The sequence below is a fragment of the Lathamus discolor genome, chromosome 3, assembly GCF_037157495.1.
Source record: "Lathamus discolor isolate bLatDis1 chromosome 3, bLatDis1.hap1, whole genome shotgun sequence".
NCBI classification, from domain to species: domain Eukaryota; kingdom Metazoa; phylum Chordata; class Aves; order Psittaciformes; family Psittacidae; genus Lathamus; species Lathamus discolor.
This window is the reverse complement of record NC_088886.1, coordinates 81,618,850-81,641,808: the sequence shown is the minus strand read 5'-3', so window position 1 is coordinate 81,641,808 and position 22,959 is coordinate 81,618,850. Positions and strand designations below refer to the sequence as shown.

Sequence of the window (22,959 nt, the reverse complement as noted above, 5' to 3'; positions counted from 1 at the left end):
AGAAGGGCTGGGGGGGGGAAGGCGGTGGGGCGACCTGAGCCGACCCGCCATGTTGTGGGAGGGAGCGGCGGGCCGCGGCCTGCTGGGCCGGGCCGGTGTCGGTGAGGCAGAGGGCACCGGCACGAGCAGGAGAGCTGAAGGCGAGGGGTGGCTTGATGAGATAGGCCTGGCCTCCCCTCGCCTGGCACGAGTGAACGCGCCCGATAGCCCTTCCCGGGAAGGCCGCGGGCGGCCACCCCTGGGCAGCCTGCGGGATAGACGTCTGAGCCCGTCAGCAGGGAACTGTGAGCTCCAGGGTCACAAACACGCCTTCGACAACAAAAAAAAAGGCAGAAAAGAAACCCCAACAGTTCCTTGCAGGCCCTGAGACTGCATCTCCTTTGAACACCATGGCCGTCGTTTCAGAAACCCCAAAGCTGCTGCCTTGTCTGCTCCCCCAAGTGATCACAGAACGGTTCGGGCTGGAAGGGACCTTTGAAAATCTCCTACTTCCAGCCCCGTGCTACAGGCATGGACAGCTTCCACTAGACCAGGTTGTTCCAAGCCCCGTCCTGACTGGCCCTGCTGGCACCATCCCTTCTGAGCTCCACTACAAGCACTGGCAATAATGCCTGCTCCTCACTGCACCCAGACAAGTCTCCCCAGCTCATACAGCTCTGCTTGACTCTCCCAAGCAAATCTGCTTCTTAAAGAGATTTTACGATTTCAAAACAGTTACCCTGCTGAGCAGTTCCTATGCTTTAACCTTTGCTATGTTGCACAGGACCAAAGACTTGAGGCTAGCAGCTGACTGGCTGATTGAAGAGCTGTGACTGGTATGCAGCGTCTGATGTTCTGGCCTAGCAAGGCTCTTTCAAACAAGTTTTACTGGGTGTAGCGTAGAAAAAGCTTCTTAACAACATCCTGCACGCAAGAAGGTACCTTCCTATTTGGCCTTCTCTGAAGGGTCGGTTATGGGAAATGCTTCCCTGTGCCTGAATTCCCACACCATTTTCAAGAGTGGGGTACAAGGAATACAAATCCAAAAACCCAGTTCCACTCCTCAGAATATTAAAAGCCACTACATAAAATGGTGTAGTTGCAAATCTTGAGTTAGGATTTTAATGATAATAAAAGGTTTCTGCATAACTCTATTCCTCTTTACAAGCCATAACAGGTGAAATAGATGGAATGTGATTCTTGCATCAATAGAATTATTAAATTCTAATAGGTTTTTATCATTATGATGCTTTGCCTGGAGACACAGTTTGACATTCCTGGGGTCAAGCTGAGTTTATGTGGCCGATTGTTATAAACATGCTTTAAAAGTTTGTTACGATATCTTTACATCCAGTCTGTGCAGATCTAGTGTGGTTATTGGTGAGAGACAATAAAAAATAGAATCTGAGATTGTGTTGCCCCTTTCCAGCACTGCAACCACATGTTAACCACAGTATCCTTCCTGTTGTTTGTGGAATGCAAACGGTCAAGAAAAAACCTTTAAAAGAGAAAAAATAAGCACAATGAACAACAAACAATAGTTTACCTCCAAGAGAGGAAAAAAAACCCCAACACTGAGAAATTTTGTGGGCCCAAAGTCCAGTGTTCTTTTCTGGTTCAGCAAAGACACCGAACTATGCAGTTTCTGCCCAGCTGTACCTACCAAGAAAGGAAGCGAGATCGACTTTGCTCACAGAAAACAAGAACCTAACTGTGTGGGTTGCACAGCACTTTCACTGTTTAGATGGTAAAAGAAAATTACTGTAATTGTTTATGACGTGTATCAAAACCTGCTAAGCCTGAAGTAAATGACAGAAGTCTCACTTGTTTTAATGGTTCTAGTTTTGGCTCGTTTGTTAATACGGGGAGTTCTTCTCCACAAGAAATTGTACAAAACAGAAATTCTGCCTTAAAATACATAGTTGGGTTGTTGTTGTTTTTTCTCTCTGTCTGCAAACTGGATTGTATTTTTGTTCTGTGCTTTCCTAGAAAGGAGGAACAGGACATGCCATTCTTATACAATTATTTCCCCTCAGTTTCACAAAAACACAGACCCTGATAAAGAAAACACCCTTGTGAAGGCCATAGGGCTGTGGATTTGCTTTGCCCGAGCTTGAGCTGATCTCCCAGTCTTGCAGTCCCAGCAGTTTGCAAGACTTTCTCCTCCTTCCCTAACCTATTTTGAGCTTTGTAACTGAAAGCCTTCAAGGGCCAGTGCGTGTCTGCAAAGGGCCCCTGGACACACGTAGGTGCCAGGTTGCAGAGCCGGAGCTGCTGCACCCCTGTTTCTCTGGAGCTGCAGGGCCGAGGAGGGGCTGACCCCCACTTCACCACACAGATGTAGGAAGTAATCGCTGCTGTCTAAGCACAGAAGCAGCTTCCTTTTCCCACGGTGGTGGGAGGAAACCAGACATCTAAACTGTCACATTCAGACTCAGTCATTGTTATGTGCTTGGACAAGAACATGTTTATAATTCTTTCTGTCATATTGTTTTATCTGTAAGCTAGGATTTCACTAGCCTAATATTTAGCAGTGTCAAGTAAGACTATTTCAAGTAAGAAAAATACTCAGGATCATGAGAACTTGCAGGGCTGCACTAGAGTAAATGTGGTATGGGTTCAGGTAAGGGTAGGGGAGAGATGAGAAAACCTGTAATATAAGGGACTGTAGGCCTACAAGGATGCTGGAGAAGGACTCTCCATCACAAATTGTAGCAATGGGACAAGAGGTAGTGGGTTTCAACTTAACCAGGGGAAGTTTAGATTAGATACAAGGAAGAAGTTCTTTACTGTGAAAGTGGTGAGGCACTGGAATGGGTTGCCCAGGGAAGTCATGAATGTTCCATCTCTGTCAGTGTTCAAGGCCAGGCTGGACAGAGCCTTGGGTGACACGGTTTAGTGAGAGGTGGCCCTGCCCATAGGATTCAGGTTGGAACTACATGATCTTAAGGTCCTTTCCAATGCAAACTATTCTATGATTCTATTACCAAATTTTAAAAGAAAATATTCTGGCTGAAGCACTGCACTTCCACCAGGAAGAACTTCATCCAGTGAAACAACAAAACTGAACTCAATGAAGACAAAACTGTTAATAGTAGAATGAAGAGAGAAGACTTTACAGAGTTGATGCTCTTTTGCAGCTGTGTTACCTGTTGTTGCAGCCAGGCAGGGGCAAGGCTGGGCCAGGAGGGCAGTCATGGGACAGGGGCAAGGAGGACAGTGGCAGAAGAGCTGGGGTATGGTAGTGCAAGCACCCAAGATGTGAGTCTGGTGTGCACCAAGTCCATGTCAGGGAACATGTGTCTTGCTCTTGCATGAGGGAGCTTGGAACAACACAGCCACATTCAGCATACAATGTGCCTAAGCGAGACACTGAGATGAGAAATAAGGCTGATAGGCATCTGAGATGTTTCCTGCTGTCAGTCATGCTGATGCAGACGCAAACATGTTGATACCACTTGCAAATTCAACTCTGTACATAAGTGAAATTAAAGATATTCTCGTTAGCATCTCCTCTAAACAATATGCATTTTTATTTTTAATTAGCTGGAATATGGAAAACTCTTTTCATGCTTCCAAGAGAGCATTCCAGTGAGTGGAAAATAAGATCAACAAAGGATGAAGACGACAAAAATGAACTACCAAACGATAGCTTTAGCCCTGTTTCTTGTTAGAAAATGCAATGTTCAGGCACTTTAAGAAGATTTCTCAGGATAGGTTCACTGTTATCCGAGAGTTTTTCAGCACTGATGCAATATAGCTATTATCATCGTTAGGGCTCAGGGGACTGCTCTTTTTGACAGGGCCTTTCATGAAGTTAACAAATCAGTTTAAAACAAGCCATAAATTATATTTGGCTGCCCATCAGCTTGGCCAGAGTGTTCTCCCAGTGCTCTCACAAGCACTGGGGAAAGAGGATAATAACGTGGCCCAATGTTTAGCTTTTAGGGGATATTTTGCTCCCAGTTTAAAAACAAAGCATCTCCATAGCATTAACTCTGATGCATAAACATATGTTAGAGCAGCAATCAAGATGTTTGCAGACTTTCCTACAAATAAATGCACCCATTCTGTATCTTAAGTAACAGCTTAATAAATAATGGATTTGATACAGGTCTCTATTGCAAATGCTTGCCACTCATTGCTAAATTAGGGAACTGTCAGCAAGATCATCTCCCCAATCTCGCCTCCTGTAACAGCGCATGGAGAGAAAGGTGGTTTCTGATAGCCAGCATCCAAGCCTTATATAGCTCTCTAGATTATTATTAACAACCTGAACTGCAGCCAGAACGAACAGAAAAGACAATCCTGTCTACTTATAGTCTGCTGAGTTAGCAGCTAACGCTTCAGCCAGTGCAGCCAAACAAGTAATCACACGCAGATGTCGTTACCCTCGGAAGTATTCAGTTACTTATTTTATATAGATTTTCCCATCAGTGTCCAATCTGGAGTGTTGCACAGAGACATTAACACACCCCTGTAAGTCCCCTTGGAGTTAAGAGGTCAGGATAGTGAGGGTGGCTGTGGAAAGACCATAGTTACAGGGAAGTGGGTACATGGTACACAGGAAGAAAGATGGGAAATCCTCCAGGGACTTTGGAAGCAATCTGCACCCAGAAGTACCTTTCTTCAGTATGGACATGTTTCCTTGGGAATAGGGAAAGACACCCTGCCCTTCAGAGCCTTCCCCCAACCCACCACCATCACTTTCACCTTGTCTAAATTACTGTCAGTTTCTGGTCCTTTTCCAGGGCTTGGTTTCATCTTGGGAACACAGATTCTGCAAAAGAAGGACAAAGAGACACCAAACTGTGACTGAAGGCGAAGAGTCCTTTGTGCTGGAAAGTCAATTCCTTTCTGCTCTTTCTGACAGGCAGGAAAAGCACTATCTACGGCGTCAGGTCAGTCTGCCCTGCCAACATGCAAGACTGGGAAAACCTCCTGTGGCATCACATACCAGAGCAAGCTCTCACGCTCCCATTTCTACCAACAGCCTTAAGGAAACAGTAAATTGAATTCCCTGCTCAGAGGGAATTCTTTTCTCCTTTAGTCCAGTTAAATAATCTGAGCCAGACATTAGTTTTGGCCTTTAGACTCATAAAAGTCCATCTGAGGGCTGTTATCACTTCATTTTTCTTTGTCTCTGAAGCACAGAAAAGAGCACAACTGTCAAGCCTTTGAAAAAAATCAGCGTTTGTGAGTATGAGCTAGTAAGTGTTTTCAGACCTGGGATTTTCTAATTCTGCCATGTTGCTGTGTAGTCTACTGCAAGGTGAACCATACTTTGCAATGAAGTGATGATAGTCCTTGACATGCTTATGCTATATCAAAGGAGAAGTTTTGTGGCAGCTGTTTACCTTTTGATGGGAGACTTTTAATTCATTTAATGCAAAAATTAAACGCACTGTTTTTGTGGCAGTCCCTGGATAGATTTGTTTTGATATTAAACTTCTTCTCTTTGGCGCCGGTATCACATTTCCTGCTTTTGGTATAGTGAGTGGTTTCCTATGGGAAGCCCATAATTGCATGATCAAAGATGTGAGGGTCAAGCCTGGAAATGGAAGCAGGTGAGTGTGGGACAGATAAGCATTCAGTACTCATAGAATCACAGAACATTTGCGGTTGGATGGGACCTTAAAGACCATCTGGTTCCAACCCCACTGCTGTTGGCAGGGACACCTTCCACTAGACCAGGTTGCTACCCAAAGCCCTATCCAACCTGGCCTTCTCAGGGAGCAGGAAGAGTAAGGTGAATACTGTGAGATAAACACACAAAGGGAATCTTTTGTATCTAAAAGGGTTTGCAGTGAAATAGTTAACAGACATTTTTACATTTCATAATACATGATATTTCCCTGTGATAATGAACTACCAACCACATTTGTAGCAGTCACCGTCTTGTTTTAGAGATAACACTGCTTAGTCTGTGAAAACCTTATCTGCATTTTGGGGGTGGAGGTGAGAGAAACTTTCAAGCTAGCTCTGAGGATCACCTCCCACTTTGAATTAAGTCTGAAATCATATGTTAAAGGCCACTTACAGCTTGCCTGAGTCTTTTGGCTTGTTCATCACTACATAAAATGGGAAATTTGCTGCAGGGTGTTTATCAGCTCAAAACATCACTTATTCATTAAATCCAACAATGGACTTAGTCAGAAATAGAAATGTAATGAACTGTGTTGGAATCATCTTCTGGTCCATGGCAGAGGGGTATGTCATCGCACAGACCTGCAGGGTTTCATTCCTGAGAGCTACCTGAGCCTTCTCACACTCACGACAGGCGGCTGGGAACAGAGCTCCTAGAATCGCCAACACTCTCCTCCTACTCATACCTTCCTTTTTCCTTCTGTTTTTGGATGGGTTTTTTTTTACCCTGTTGTTGTTTGGGGTATTTTTTAATCACTCACTTCACGAGCTCATTGGCAGGGCAAGCCTGGTTGGTTTTCAAAGCCACCTTTTTCTCTCTGTTCTTTAATTTCTCACAGATGATTAGACCTAAAAATACTTCTCCAATTGGCTCAATACTTCTAGCAGGAAGCTAATAAAAATGAGAACAAAATGAAAGCCTCTGATAATGCCTTGGTGGATCTGCACTCAGTTTGCCATGGTGGAGGTCTGGAGGAAGCAGCCTCTGTGTGTGCTCATTGCTAACCATCCTTGAACTTCACACCAGTGTGACAAATGCCAGATGTTCATCTAAAGGAGAGAAGCAGTGTCTACAAAATGCAGGCGTTACTTGTTATTTTAAAAGACAAATTCTAGTGGCCAACCAGCCACACATTTAACTGCTCCCCAAAACATCCTGAGTGGTGGCAGCAGTGGCACCATTTGCCCCTGGGTGACACCAGGCCTTGGAGGTGTGAAGCCTCAGTGTTACTCCACTCCCCTGAGAACACATCGTATACCTTGAATGGCTCTGACATCTTTGTTGCTGCCTGCCAAGCCTGCATGGCTGGTGGGGACAAGGGCACAGTCAGGGTTGCATTTGTCTCCTACCTTTTTTCATTCTTTTTTTGGCAGCTCCTTTGCAGCCGTGTTTCTCCTCTGAGGTTGCTGCTTTGGGCAGTCATTCAGCAGAACAGGGCACATATCCCTTTCTCTTCATGTCTTTCAGCAGGGGCAGTGCAACCCTCAGCCTTTGCTGTTACCTGGCTCCTTGGTTTCTATTTCCTTTTCAAGGAGTCAACAGCAGTGTCAAGGGAAAAGCTTTGTTCAGGCTTCTTACCAAGTTCCCCTTTACAATGAGAGAGGATGCATCAAATATGAACCAAACAGCAGAGCTTCTTCAGCTTCTGTCTTCTCTTGCAAAGGCAAGAAACAGTGGGAAGAGAGTTAGACCTGAAGCATCTTTTAACTTCGGGCTTGCTGCCACTGCAGGCACGATGGCAGAGGTCTGACCTCTCTCGGAGCCATTGCTCCCAGAGGAAGGTGCTGCTCAGAGTGTGCCTGCCCAGCAGTCTTCTCCTGCATGGATCCAGCTTCAGGAACACCACCTGGAGAAAGATAAAATTATTACCTTTTCCTAACCAAACAGGAGATTTCTATCCCTTATACTTCTGCCTCTAACATGACATCTGGTGCCTGACGATTCTGAAACTTATTTCTGTCTGTGAAAAATGTTCCTTTAGAACAAGAAATGAGTCAGTATCTCTGCACGGCCTGCTTGCCTCTCATGGATCCATTTGGAAACATAAACCCAGCTAGCTGCTTCCCCGTAACATCATCAGAAATCCTCTCGTTGAAGTGATTCAGACCAGACCACCAACCCCAGCCGCTGGCAGTAATACTGAGCTGCTCAGGCACGTAGTAAGCATTGAGGGCACAGTTGCTCCCTTCACCCCACACGAGCTATGGTCATTTGAAATTGCAGAGGTCTAAAAAGCTTTGATTCGCAAATGAGAACCAGGCTGCAAGAAGCCATTACCAGAGCACAAAATGGGCTGTGCAAGCCTTGCGTATGTGGCTTGGGGGGCACAGACAGCCCTCGGCCTCTGTGAAACAATCTCTGCTTGAAGTTTTACATTCAAAGGCGCAGACATAAAACAAGAATGGACAGACAAGTGGCAGAGACTGCTGAAGGAAAAATTGCCCTTTGTTTCCACAGCAAAGTGTTTGTAGTTCTTCTGCAGATGAAAATTCACCCAGAGCAGGAGGGACAATCGCGCAGAAGGAAATGCCACGTGAGGTACTTTATGTTTCATAAGTCTCAAGGAATTTTTCCCTTTCACCCCCCCCCCCCTTTTGACACAAAATACTTGCCATGTTTTGCATGTTGCTTTTCCCCTCCCTTCCTTTCCCCCGCCCCTCACTGAGCTCTGTAAAATCAGCATCTGAGCAGGGCTTCTCCTCTCTAACATTGTTTTCACTTTCACTTTTGTATTCATTAACTTGAACCATCCCCTCATCGTCGGAGAGGTTTCACTTAGCGAAAGTGACCTGGGTTCAGCAAAGGAAAAACCATCCCCCTGTACCTCTGCCCCCATAACGCTGCTGAAGCTCTCACATTCGCAGTGGAAGGGGCGTGAAGTGAGGGCAGGCAGAAGCACAGGCACAGAAGTAAATGTGGCACAGAAGGAGGAGGAAAGTTGTAGGTAGGAAAGAGAGGAGCTAGGGAGGGAAAGGAGGAGGTCAGAAGTTACAGGAGAGGGTTAAGCAAGTCGGAAATCGCATTTACTGCTTAATAAAAAGGAGGATGCTAAACTCAGACCTTTAATATCTGTGACCAAACCTCCCTGTGGGTTATCATTTTACTGGGAGGTAGGTATTTGTACAGTAGTAGAGTTGCCGTGAGACACTGTCCCCACCAGTGCTCTCATCAGAGATATAAGCAAATGGGAGTAGAGCAGGAATCCCACAATTTTGCCTTAACAAGAAGGCGCTGGTCTGCCTGCCTGGGAGTCCTCCCCGGGGGATCTCCCGCCTGTGCCTGCCAAGGGAAGTCAGGGTAGCAATAGTAAACAGTAGACCTTTCAAATGACCTGGGATATGAGGCTGTCATCACACCTATCTGCCTGGAAGGGCTGAAGACAGGGCATGCCACAGAGGTGTAGGATGGAGAAAGCAGTAGGGAGGACAGCATGCAGATGTGACCTGCTGGCAGCCCTGTCAGTCATCCCCCAACTCTCTCTGGCCACCGAGCAATCCCCGCTCCAGCGTCCCATGAACCCCATTGAAGCAGACCCCATCCTCCCCTCCTCTAAACTTAGCCCCCTTGCAATGGTTTCGGGCTCACCTTCACCCCTAAGGGTGAATGAGCCCTCAGTTCTCCCTCAGCTTCCCCCCCAGCGTCATATCCATGTGCACAGTCCTTGGGCAAGGTGTGGGCTCACAGGGCACACGCTGCCTTTGGCCACCCCAGCACGCAGAAAACATGAGCACCTCTAAGCCCTCCCAGCCACTTGGTCGCACCCCTGAATGGCGCAGCGCTGGGCCAGGGCTCCCTGCCCACCCAGCAGCACGGGGCAGAGCTGGGCAGAGGGCTGCTGACCATGAAGCCCTGCTTCAAACGCCCCCAAAATCCAGACTGCCAAGTGCAAGCACCTGCAACTGCTGCAGAGGCAGAGCTGGGCTTCACCTCCCTCCACCCCACAGCTGCCTTGCTCCTTTGTCCCAGTCCCAACAGATACAGACACAGTGAGGGGACAGGGGGGTGGCAGCAGCTTTGTGTGGGGCACAGAAGACTCCCATGGCTGGCCACATTGACATCACTGCACTCATGCAACTGGAAAAGGCTCAGAAGTTTCTCAATGCCTGCCTGCAGGAGCAGGTCCCTGGGGGCAAGCTGGCAGATGTTCCTCAGCTCAGGAGTTAAAAACAAGTCCCCTGTTTCTCCTAGCTTAGCCAAAAGCTGTCAAGCAGATTGCTCCTGCCCGCCGCAAGTGTTCAGACCTCCTCTGCGTGTTTTGTTGATGAAGTCTCTCACCCCCATTCAGGAGATAGTGGTGTTTCTTAATCACACTCTGCCTTGCTACCAGAAGAGTTTTTGACCTTGTCCTGTCTTCTTTTTGGTGTTTGGCAAATACTTATCAGCACTCGCAGTGACCTCCAGCCAGCTGGGCAGAAAGCTTTGGAGCCAAACATACGCACAAATGATTCCAGGGGCAGCTGTTGCTACTGTATTATCTCCTCCCGTGGTTTCTACATGTACAGATAGTTAATAAGCATTGCCATTTGCAGGCCCTTTCCCTTTAGCTCACCAAGGAGCATCCGCCTTCAACTTGGGGCCATTAACCCCATCTCAGCAATGGAAGCTTTCAATCTGGTATTAGCCTGTGTTGCCAAATGGATCTTACCCTTGGATGAAATGGAGCCCACAGAGCACCTGCATCTTTAGCCGAGAAGGCCACCATTTAATCACGCTTCCCAAATTAAGTGGAACAGAGGCTGCTCTGTGCATACCCAAACATAGCAGCCCCTCTGCTCAGCTCCTCTGGCCTCCCACAGCTCGGCCGTGAGGTGTTTTTTCACACTGGTGCGCAGAGGTCCAAGCCTGATCAGAGTTCAGTCAACCCGAAGAGCAGCAATGACTCGCTCCCAAAAAATGAGACTATTATGGCTAGAGAGCATTATGAAAGCCTGCGTGAAGCTGAGAGCAGATGTGTGCTTGGCTCACTCCAGCCGTTGCTTAGAGCAAAGCCCTGCTTTGGTTTTATGTTTTCTTAAACAACAGAGGACTGACAGGAATTGGGCCTTGTCTGTAACCAGAAGGATTTCCCCATGCTTTCCTGCCCTGCCATTACAGATGTGTGGCTGGGCTGGGAACACACCGCCAGTGACTGGGCACAGCAGCTCTCGGAGGGTGGATGAGAACGTGGAAGGAGTCCTTATACAGCAGGATGGAAGTGAATGGAGATACCATCCCATTTAAGTTGAGCTCCAAGAATCATCTTGCTGTCATTGGGACTTTGTTAATTCTATCAGTAGGATGCACTGTACCATCCCCTGGCAATCAGAGTGATCGCATGGCTACGATCAGTCTTTGCCTTTACAGCAAACCTTTCATCAGAGGAACTCAAAGCAAGTTGCCAGCAAGGACGGGCACAACCTCACACTGTGCCTGTGAGATAAGCGAAGGGTGAAATAGATTAACTGCTTAAAAGCACGCAGCAGCTCTGTGGGATGAAGGGAAAATAAGAAATATATATATATATACATTTGAAACTGCACAGGGTTTTATGGAGAGGCATCCTGGAAGGCTGCCAGGATGCTGAAATTGCCACCCCTGCACAACCACGAATACCATGGAAACCAGCAGGGCACCGGCAGGCAGGAAAGGATATCAGCTGAAAAATGGCTTTCCACGAAATGTAGCCAGGCTGGAACACTGCTCCCCTCCCGGCTGAGGGAGGACTACGTGCCCAGCCACCAGTGCTGCTGCCGGGGGGAGCAGGGCTCCAGGAGGGAGTCATTCCCACTAATTTCCCAGCCTGTGGTAACGTTGCTTTCCTGGTGGTGGTGGCCAGCGGATGACAGCAGAATGTGGGATGGCTGAAGACTGCTGCATCATGTCAGCTGTGGTACCGAGGCAGTGGAAATCCCGAGGGCCAGGTGAAGCTCCAGCACTTCCTGGGAGGTGTAGGAAGATGAAAGTAAGTTGACACCTGAAGGAGGACAGGGAAGGAACATGCACACGCAGGCTCCTGCATGCCCTGTCTGGTGCGGCACGATAAAGAGGCATGAAACGCTCCGCAGTAATAGCAGTTTCCCCCCCTCAAATACCAAGAAAGCTCAAAAAACCCAAAAAAGGATTCCTTTAAGCTGAGCAAAAGCAAGGAAAGGAAAGAGGCCTGGAAAACAAAACCAAAAATAACAAACGAAACTGCATATAACAGGAATAACGAAAATAAACAAACCCAGACAAGCAGTGGGGGAAGAGCGAGCGTACTGTTAATCTGTCAAGTACACCGTGCACACATTAAACCATAGAGAAAGCTCAGAGAAATATCCAGCTTCCCAGCTGAGCAAGGACATCTTCTTGCTGCCAACCAGCACACATTCCTTAAGAAGTCGTACTCCTGGTAAGCCAAGTCAGAAGGAAGCTAAGCATGAAACAGCTGCACTCATTCAAAATGCTGCTAATAACAGCAGCACCTTGTGAGTAAGCTGGATGTGGGGCTTGGACAGAAATACCCCAGCGGAGACAAGAGGCAGGTGAAGGGACACGAAGCTCTCCCTGCAGCTCTCAGCACTGAAGGGTGCAGAGGTGATCGGCTGGAAGAGAGGTCAGGGGAGACGGGTGTATTTTATAGGCGAGCAAAGAGGACTGGAAAACAAGAGAAGCAGCAGAACGCTGTTTCTACCATGGTAAACCACACAGAACTAACGGCCTCCAGTAACCACAGGGGAGAACTGGAGGGGGACGGGAGTGCTGCCATGGCTGGCCCCGATAAGGCTCTATCTAGGAACAGGCGCAGGACTGTGCTCACAGCGCGAGGAACGGGTCCGGAGGAGTGCGAGAACAACAGGATAACATCAGGCATTTCTCACGCAGCTGAAGGACCGCCGCTGGTCATCAGGAGACAAGTGCAGATGGGAGACTTTAAAGTGGTGCCAGAAAAAACAAGCTACAGCCAGGGTCGAGGAACATGGGATCCAACTCCTAGTTGTCAGCAGTTGTGGTGTATACATTGCTGAAAACAGATGCAGTGCCAGGAAAATCCAGCTCCCAGCATGAAAAAAATAACTTAAGAATGATAATGAGAGAAGCCAAAGCAACTGCGACTGTGAATTAGTGATTACTTAAAAGCTTTTATCTGAAAGTTATGCTAGGCCAAATTCTGAAGTCACTTCTTCAGCCAGAACGCTCCCTCGAGACTCTGTGATTTGGCCACAAATTGCTACGTCTTAAAAAAAGAAGGGGAAAAAGCAAACAAAACAGGCCAAAGACTGTCTTTTTAAGCTAGCTGGCAACACACAGCAGGCAATAGCCTTGACTTTGCATCAAACGCTTCTCCAGCAGGTAGCTGGATTTCTCCGCTTCATGCCACTGTCCATCTGTACAGTGTAACTGTGAGGCACAGGCCAGTCTTCAGGGTTTGCTGCCTTATGTGACTGCTATTCAGGGAAGCAGGAACATTGGCTGTTCGGTGTGAAGGAAAGCAGATGTTATTCAAAGCTCCCTGAAACAAGTGAGATACGATCCATAGCACAGTTCCTTACACTGAGACATATCAAAGCTACTCCTGAAAAACTGAATGCACAGTAGCTTGGGTACTGCCATGAGCAAATGTCACAATCATCACTGCCCACCATGTGCTGCTCACTCCAGTGCTGCAGGAGCAGCACTGCTACCTAAACCCCTTCTCCTTTGCACAGCTGCAATGCTCTTTGGTATGTCTGGGCTGAACAGCAACAAAAATGTCTTTTCAAAGTAACTGATCTGGATTAAAACCAACCGGTGTCTCAGTGGCAGGCACACAAGAACAGTGGAAGGATCCTCGCTCCAGCACTGGAAGCTTCATCCCATTCCCTGAGCATTACTAAGCCTAGCAGCAGCAATAGGCTTCACACCTAGAGGCCTCTGCGCAGTTTCAAATGGAGCATCTGCAAAGCCCAGGCCCCAGCAAGCCCCAAAGCGATGCAGCCACGCTGCGATGCTGCAGCAAAGAGGTATCGAAAATGACATGAGAAAATGATGACTATTCTGAGCAGGAGACAAACCCTTCCTATGAAGGATGACCTGCTGTAACAGCCCTTCCAAAAGCAAGGGAACGTGCTCAAATACCTGTCGTAAAATCTGAAGCTACAATGCTGCCCAGCCAAAAGTACTGGAAATAGCTCTTTCAAGTCATGCAAACACTTCGGAGTTTCTGAAAGGAGAAATAGCTGGAAATAGTTTGAGATAAAAGAACCTTTTATGCCAGCTGGCAAAAGGCAAACAGATGGATCAGATACATGGATAGACAGGGCTTAAAGCCACTTTTGTCTCGGCAGTGGGCTGGGCTTGTGTATGCAGCGTCTGAAGGCAGCATATCGCATCATCTGACCCTTAAATGTTAGCTTTATGAAATCATATCAGATGAAAGCGCAGCCTTCAGAAGCATCTCTCAACCTGGCAGGATTCTCACCCTCCTCCCCTCTGCCCACCAGCACCTTCAACAGTGCTCGGCACTCACACAGACCTTTACCCCTCGTGTTTCTCCCCCTGTTCAGTTCTGCAGTCCAGCCCCTATCAGCGCTAAAGAAGGAGGCACAAGGGGTTCCACAAATATTTAGGCAAAACACCTTTTTTCCCCCCATAGTGCAATAGCAGCACTATAAGAAATGGATGCTGTGAAGGCTGAAGGGAAATCCCCCCAGAACCATGTCTGATGTGTTTTAAGAGACATACTGAACGCAGGACGTGATGCCAACAGAACAAACCAGGTTAAAGTGTGCTGTATCTTTGGTAGCCTGCGCAGCGTGAGAAAGATGATTTCAGCCGTGATTTTAGTGCTTGACCCAAAAGAGGTCAAACCAAGCCACCTCAGGGCAGGAATTACGCCTTGGATTGATGGTGATGGGTCTGAGCCATGGGTTTGCATGAACCCTCACGGTCTGCTTACAGCCAGGTACGCGCCTCACCACTTCCTTCTTTGCCCAAGAGGACTGTGGTGCAGGGCTGGGATGTCCCCAGTGCTGGCAGCTCATTTCATGTCATGTTTGTCACTAATCATAGTGGCCACAGTCCCCACAGGCTCCCTTCAGCAGCTTGTTCCTAGGACTACAGTGGGTTGCTGCCAGAGTGACATCCCAGGTCGGCTGGATCACCAGCCAAAGCAAACCCAGGGTCTCTGCAGCATCCGAACTAGTGCAAATAGATTATGGAAAAGTGGAAAGATTAAAATAAGTACATTGAACCAGAGCAGGAGTAGCTGAACTTTCTTTCAGAAATGTGCTTTTTTGCTGTATTAGGACTGTGTGTCCCTGGAGAGTTCATGTCAAGAAGAAATTGCATAATAAATATTAAATATTTATCGTGAAATTCAGTTGAAAGTGGTCTGTAATGATAGGTCAAACAGGAAAATCACCTCTGCACCATTTCTATTCTTGAATTCATGAATTCATCCGGAGGGACTTCAACACTCACCCCTATAGTTGTTTCTGCTTTTCACATCTTTCCTGTCTTGTCTCAGGAAGACTCTGAGTTACCAAAGACATGGCAGGATTACACCATCAGAGTTGCAACATCCGAGCCCTGATGTGACTAATCCCCACGTAAATGGAAAAGACCAAGATGTGCAGTCTGTGTGGCGGGTAGGTGCAGAGCCAGACGGTCTCCTCCAGCCCACGGGTGCGCAGGAAGCACATCCCCTCCATGCAGGGACACCCAAGATAGGCAAGGGTCTCTGGCACCCACTGCCTCGCATCCCTTCACAGGGACAGTGGCACAAGTGGCCCTGCGGGCACGCTGGCGCTCACCTCATGGGGGTCACCGTCTCACATCAGGGCATCACAAGCATGGCTTAAGGGAGTTATTCCCAGGGGGAATACTGGATTCTTCATGGGAAAAACATCCTCCTTTGTATAAGGCATAATATCACTTTTTATGTGTGGTCTTTGAAAGACAAACAAAACTGTGTTCTCTATGTAAACCGCAAAGCCAAAAATAGCTTAGAGAGCACCCAGACTTCTTTGTCCATCTTAGAGACGTAGTTGTCAGAAGACATCACCAAGCACACTTCTCTTTCCTGTAGGCATCATCTTACAATGATTCACGCAGCTCAGCTGAAGGGTATTTCTAAAGCATGTCCATATGATGCAATGACGGAGCTGTGTCAGATCCAGTGCCGGAGTGCTAGTTTTCAGAGTAACGACGCTCATTTCTACTTTGCAGAACAAGTCTAGCCAAAACCATACACGACCCTGCCCCAGCACAAAGCACGGGCGGCCGATGCAGGCTCCACAGGAGTCAATGTGGGCTCCTACATGCTCTGCAACTGCAGAATCCCCTGGGACCGCTGGTGGGTTGCTGCAGAGGGGAGCGGACATTGAATCCTCTTAACATGCTGGGACCTCGGCTTTAAATGCCATTCTTAGCAGGGAAACCACGCTGGGTTTGGTGGCTCGGGGTGCTCTGCATTTCAAAGCAGACTGGCAGGATCTCATCCACCCTCTGGAAAGAGGCACCACTCTTCACCTGACTTCATTAATTTAGGGGAAGGTGGTGACAGGGAATGGCTCTTTCCAGGGAACTGGGCCAGCAGGGCAGCATTGCCTAAGCTTTCTGCCATACAACTAACAGCACAGAGACCGTGCACTGACAAAAGAGAAAGAAGTAAGACCTGTGTCATTCGCAGGCACGAAACACAACTATGGGTAGGCAAAACAGCTCATTGCAGCCATTTGTAAAGGTCAGGGTTTCACGAGGGGATGGTAACCAGCAGCTGACAGCCAAAGGAAACCCAGATGTTTAAGTTGCGCATTGAGCAAATTTGATTGAGAAATGAAAGAAACACAACGAGCACAGATTCTGTTATGCTACATTCAGTTCATTTTTTTTGTTTTAGGTTAAAAATGCATTCAGAGCTCTTTTTCATAGTTCTGACCTCAGTAAATGGTAGTTGTTCCACTGCCAAGGATCAGAGTTGTGAGCTCCACTGATTTATTGCAAGCTTCATGCTAGCTGATACTTCTGACAGCCTGGAGGCTCACACGATTAAATCAGTGTTTTAGCTTTTATCAGCATTTTCTAAGCTTTATGCTAAAATAAAGGAAAATAAACCCTAAAAATGTGCATACCAGGAGCCAGGCAAACCCCAGAACCTGCTACCTGTAAAGCCACTGTAACTTTTTTGCTCACACAGCATGAGATATAACACTCGCTTTTTCTTCCTTAATGCCTGGAGTTACTTTTAGATGGTACCCTAGATTGTACTGTCAGATTGCACAGGTACATTTGGACTGTGCTGTTATATTGTCACAGGCTTTGGTGCCTGTAATTGTGACTCACCACACCACCACGAGCGTTGGAAGATGCACCTCCACTGGCATCCAGGGAAACCTTGTGCAAACCCCTCACCAGGGAATGCTGCGTGGTTCGCAATAGAAGCACCTCCTCTTGCTGCCTGTTGTTGGGTATCATCAGGAAGCTCCAGGAAGTGCCAGTTAGAAAGGGCTGGAGGCACCAACAAAGGAAAAAGAAAATCCAAACCTAGGGCATCAGAAGACATTTAGTATAAAGGAGTACTTATGGTTCAGCTCTGTGCTTTAGGCCCAGCATTAGACTGAAGTGGTCTTCCTGGCCCTTTTTGTTGATAAAATGATGGGCATCAGTTGGACTTCAGAAGCCAAGGGTAAACAATCTGGTACAACAGATGGCTGGTTACTGAACAAGGCTCTAACCCTCATTACAAAACAAATCATCTTCAGCATTTGCCTATCACCAGAGTCTCAGGGAGGCCATTTACGGAGTGCTTTTCAGAGTGAACAGAAAGGGCACCACTGATCCTCAGGAGTTGGATCCATCTGAAATGCCGTGCCCAGTAACTCAGTTTCCTACAGACTTTTCAAGAGGGGTGAAGCTTTTACAAGCTAAGTTCACCCTCCTGCCCCAGCAGCATAAACAAAGCCACACTGTGAGGCTTCCAGACGGCCCTGGTCAGGACAGAGCATCGCTTTCCGCTTTCTGCAGGAGAGGAGGCATTTCCTGGTGTGCAGGGCGCGGTGAGGCAAAGGAATGGTTCGCATCTGTAATTAACTTTGGTGCTGTTTGTATCTGCGCCGTCTTCTATAGTTTCAGGTGCTTTTGGTATCAGGAATATCTGCTTCAAGGCAGAAGCAATGAAAGTTCCCAATCTGTCTTCCCCTGCGGGGTTTTAAACCCTTTTCTCCCGAAATAGGTGTGAGGCCCTTTCCCCCAGATGCTCCGGAGCAGAACTATTTTGATCACCAAAACTCTAAACCCACAAACTCAGGGGAAGGCAACAGATAAAAGGCCTTTCAAATCAAGTGAATAAGCCGAGGGAGAAAAAATAGACTCGGTCGTCTCTCCTACCCATTTAATTAATAGCATGCCTCCCAGAAGCGGCAAGTACAGCACGAACCTCTCCGAGCGCCTTTCCACAGCTGAGCTCCTGCCCTCCCTGCCGGGCTGCGGCTGTGCCCCTGCCAGAGGGCAAAGCTGCTGGCATCAGCAGGCAGGAGTGCGTGGGGGTGCCCACACTCCCCACCAGGCGCTGGAGCAGACGAGATACTGCAGTGAAAGGAGTGGGACTGGTTGTGCTTCAAGATAAGATTGTCTGCCAGGGCTTTGTTGGAGGCAGCCGCGCAGATGCAGGAAGGAAAACAAACTGTAAAGATGGTAAAAGGAGAAGGAAAAAAAAATGCCCCAAGGGAAGCAGCACACAGGAGACAAAGAGCTCCTCGTCAGGGAAGGGCACAGTAACACAAACACGAACAGCACCACTTGAACAGCATCTTCATGCCCTGCCTTAGGAAGCTCTTCATCCAACTCGCTTGCACCACTCTGCAGCCTCCCTGGGCAGGCAGTGCTGGGGCTGACACCAGGGACCTTGGCAATAAGGCGCTCTCCAGGCAGGCACAGGCTGCTGACCTGGTGGCTATTTCACAGTGGCAGCAGGAGGAAAATCCTCTGGTGGCACAGTTTGCAGGACAGTTAAATGCTGTTCCTGCCAGAGAGGCAGCAGGTAAAGTACAGCACAGCCAGGCTAGCCGCCATGAGGCCCTGCTGCTCACTAACCCAGTGCATCACAGACATGTCTGCACTCATGTCCCATGAGGTTTTGCTTCTTGTAAGCCTTGCTTCAAGCAAGGATTCAAGGGGAAATCCTGGTTTCACAGTTTAGCTCAAGCTAGTTCCGCACAGCCCAGCCCTGTGCATCCCCTGTCCTTAAGGTATTTTATGGATGCAGTTTCCTGGTTTGCATATCTCCTCCTGCTTCTGGCCCTTTCCCCATTGCCCCAAGCCAACACAATGGGAAGATGGAGCCCCCAGTTTGACAGTGAGGACTTTCCATGGATTTTCCATGGGGAGGTGGGAAGCAGCAATGCACCATGCATTGCCCTGGTTCTTCATGACCTGGTGGCTAACACCAGCACCTGCAGCCCAACAGAAGCCCCACTGAGAGCATAGGGAAAAACTGCAGGTTTGGGGCTGGCGCAGTCCTGTTTGTATTCAACCACCTGGTAATAAACTCAAACCCAGACAAGACCTGAGACGAGATCATTCACCAGCTTCTTCCTGCTGCGCTCTGTTTGTGTGATGTACAACCAGTGCCGCATCCTCACACGGATGGAGGGCTGTGGTCCCTGGCACGCACCCAACCTCAAGCACAGCAGCAGCAGAGCCTGGCCAGAGGGACCCCTCCTGTACCAGAGCCACGTGCTGGTGGCTGTGCAGCCCCAGGGACCTGGGGAAGGCATGGTGCCTGCAGGGAAAGCCATGGCTGCTGCTTTGCACCTGAGGTCTTTTTATCCAGGACAAGGAAGAGAGACTTGTGCTGGATACCTCAGTTTGTTTAATCCACCACACAGAAACAAAACCGTGAGAGGTTCAAAGCTCCAGTGTTTACTCTATCAGGCTTATTTCTGGGCTAAATAAACCATCAAAATCTAAGCCTCTGCTGCAAACATCTGAATATATGCTCGTTGAAGCTGATGCATAGTTAGCATTTGGTAAGGACAAAGCACGAATCCATAATTACTGTAAGATGAGTCACCTGGAGAAACCAGAGCAGTAGCCAACAAAAAAAAACCCCTTTGAATAACTCAATGAGAACAAAGATGCCTAGAAACATGCACATCAGCAACAAGACACCCGCAGCCCTGGCACAGGTCAGAGAGGGGCAGGTAGCACTACCCCAGCTCTGTGGAGGATGCCTCAGACCCCCTTAGTCACCTCTGACTGAGGACCCCCTGCCCATCTCACTAGAAGCCCACCCCTGGGTACCGGGGCGGTCTGACACCCATATTCCCTCCGTGACTCATAGGATTGGAACAAGCCAGACTTTTGCAGACAACAAAAAAGATAAAAATCATATTGCTTGGGGAAGTGCCAAGCTATTATTTCACCCAATTAGAGTCTTGAACTGCTGAAAGTTAAAAGGATTTCCTTTGGAAAGAGAACATTCCCCAGCCAGAAAGTCTCCAGAAAGGTACAGGAGCAGTAACTCCTGGCATTCAGCAGTAGGAAACAAGCGTCTAGCCAAAGGCTTCTTGTTTTCATGTGCTGTGGATGACGTTTGTAAAAGATGCTACAGCACATCCTGGAACTTGGATTTCTATTTTTACATTCTCTCTACCTGTGACAGTCACATGTCCAGGACACGCTGGCGACGGTTTCCCCATCTTTAGTTATTTTGTTCAACTACCACATCCTAAAGATACTTACTATACCCCCTGGGGTTAAAATGAATGGGTATCACTATTTAGATGGATACCACTATTTGCATGGATGCGCTGTCGTGCAGCAAGAGGAAATGAAAGCTGACTGCACCAATCCCCACAGCTGAAACTGCCTCCTGGGGAGGCCGTGTGTGGTTTAGGCCCTACGTCAGTCCTGCTTCAGAAACCTTAGCTGGATTTGAGAAGCACGAGGGGCTCCTGCATAGGGGTCACACAGGGAAGCGCTCGACACCCTGGTGCAGAGCTTCAGAGCCTCATGCGCTGCACGTGGCACAGGAGCTCCATTGGTGTTCCCAGCCCGCTCACACCTCCTTTCCCACACCTGCCAATGGAGCAAAACCATGGAGAATGGGTTTTACCTTGTGCTGCTGTTCCCAGGCTGCGGGCAGGCTGGCCACGGGGAAGAACCGCGCTCCCTTGCCACAGCGCTGCCCACTATTGCTTCAGCATGTCGCAATGCACTGATTGAGTAACTGGCAATTATATTGCATTTATCTGTCTCCAGCATTACGGTATTAACGTTCACAGCTGCATAAATAACAGCCTGCGTCCCATTTTGCATGGCTTGGTTGATACCACAGCAGAGAGCAGCAATAAAGCCTGAGCTCAGGGTTTGGTGCTGTCCCCACCTGCCCAGTGCCACCCCAGTTTTAAGCAGTTCATTTTTAAGCGTGCTTTTACACCACTAGAACAGCAAACCCCTTCTTTTGCTGCTGTGCAAAAGGAAGTGTTTTGTGTTTTGGCACAGCTGGCTTCCATCCCTTCTTCAAGAAGCAAGAATTTAACGTGGCTGCCCTGAGACTGGCTGCAGCTTTATCAAGAGAGATTTCATCGTGGACTTAAGACAACCTCGCTTGCAGCCATTGTACTGTCAAACAGGTTTCCTTCCTCTTCTTCACAACACTTCTACATCACATCCTATTTAGAGCTCTTACAGTGCTTCATAAATAATGCGATAACAAGAGCCCTGCACACTTATGGGATTTGGGAGGCATTATCTCACATTTTAAGAGGGGGAGAATGGAGATCAGAGATTAAAAGTGGCAAACCCAATGGGCTGTGATCCAAACAACAGCTTTTCTACCTCATTTCCTTGGATCTAGAGCCCATCTTGGCTTCCCTGCTGTCAACCCAGCTCTCCCACTTCTCCATCCCAGCACTTTCTCTCCAGGGTAGCTTATTCTGCAGCAGCGCATCAGCGTCAGTCCCTCATTGTATTTTGCTCGAGGTCTGTAGAGACAAAATTGCTGCTTCCATTAGCCAGAAACTGTGATGAAAAATCGAACATAAGAAAATCTTTCTATCATACATTAACACTACTGAAAACACGGTTATTGAACAGAGAGGTGCTCACTGCTGTGAGAGGAATAACATTTTCCTTAAGCAATACGGCAAAGGATGCAAGCTCAGAGCTAGGGCACACCATGGAGGAGAGGCACTCCCTGCAGAAGCTCCTGGATTTCTAACAGGGGTTAATTAAGCGTGAGCATCAGCACGGATGGAGTGCTTGGCAGTGCTCTAGCACGGAGCACTGCGATGCTCAGGCATCACCAGCTCCATGGGGGCAAGGCTGACTGCCGGGGAGGGCTGCAGAGGCACAGCCTCTGAGCCTGGCCATGGAGAGCACAATTTCAAGCTGCTCCAGAAGACAGCACGGCTCTGCGCTCCTCCCCGGGCAGGGCAGGAAGCTGCTGCCGCCGAGCTATCGTCTGTAATAAACCCAGTATTTCTTCCAGAGAAAGCGCAGCCTCTCTGCAGGGGCGCGCAGGCACCAGGATGCGGTGCAGACAGCAGGAAGCCAACGCGTGAGATTTTCCATGTGCAGAAACAGCTCCAGAGCCATGGGCAAGCTGGAGGCCTTACCTGAAAACAGCAGGGACTCTGTCCCTCCCCAGCAGGCAGCCTCCATGACCCCCGAGCAGTTACCTCCCTTGTGTCCACCTCAGCCTGAGCAGCAGCTCTCACTGCAGGGGCACACGAAATCCCAGGATAGCTCTGGGGAGCTCATCTCTGGAGCAGAAGGGGCAGTGCCTGACCTATTCCCTGTGGTGGGGAAAAACAGGGTCCTACAACTTGGCTTCTGATGCCAAACAAGAGCTGCTGCGCAGACACAGGGTGTCGGTGGGTGGGAGGAACAGTTTATGGATGGTAGGAGCAAGCAGGATGCCTGTGGGCAGTGGGAGATAGCTGTAAGGAAGTGCACATCCATGTCCAGTAGGCACTGGGGTAAGGGACTGCTTGAGTCAGCCATGCCCTAACACTCCCATGCAAACAAATCCTCATGCACAGGGAACAACCAGACAAATTCCCCAGGTAGCAAAGAAAAACCCCCAAACATCTTTTCCCAGGAGATTACAGTCTTAGCCTGAAGAAAACACCAATTTTCCTGACAACAGCTTTCACAGTGCAAAGTAGCTACTAAACAAGACAGATGATGTCTCTCCAGTGAGAAAGCGCCCAGCAGGAGCAGACAGTGAGCAGCTCTGGTGCTTGCTGATGCCCTTCCTGCAGGGCAGGGAAAGGGGCACAGTACATACTCCTCAATTCCAAATTGGGAAAAAAGGAAGCAGAAAAGTCAAAAAAACTAACAAACACCAAACCACCAAAAACCTAAACCAAAACCCACCCAAAAACCAA

The 22,959-nt window shown here is 48.4% G+C and overlaps 2 long non-coding RNA genes across 3 annotated transcripts; one reads left to right on the top strand and one right to left on the bottom strand.

Moving 5' to 3' along the window:
* Positions 1–10: 10 nt before the first annotated feature.
* Positions 11–5,397, top strand: LOC136009800 (uncharacterized). Of its 2 annotated transcripts, none has more exons than XR_010610652.1 (2): positions 11–815; positions 4,853–5,397. It is a non-coding gene; the product is annotated as an uncharacterized LOC136009800 (long non-coding RNA). The 2 variants fall into 2 exon arrangements; XR_010610651.1 differs by having other exon boundaries at positions 4,731–5,397.
* On the bottom strand, positions 3,123–20,723 carry LOC136009802 (uncharacterized). Its single transcript, XR_010610656.1, has 4 exons — positions 20,682–20,723; positions 6,976–7,472; positions 4,693–4,759; positions 3,123–3,451 (listed from the first exon to the last, which is right to left on the bottom strand). It is a non-coding gene; the product is annotated as an uncharacterized LOC136009802 (long non-coding RNA).
* Positions 20,724–22,959: the final 2,236 nt, after the last annotated feature.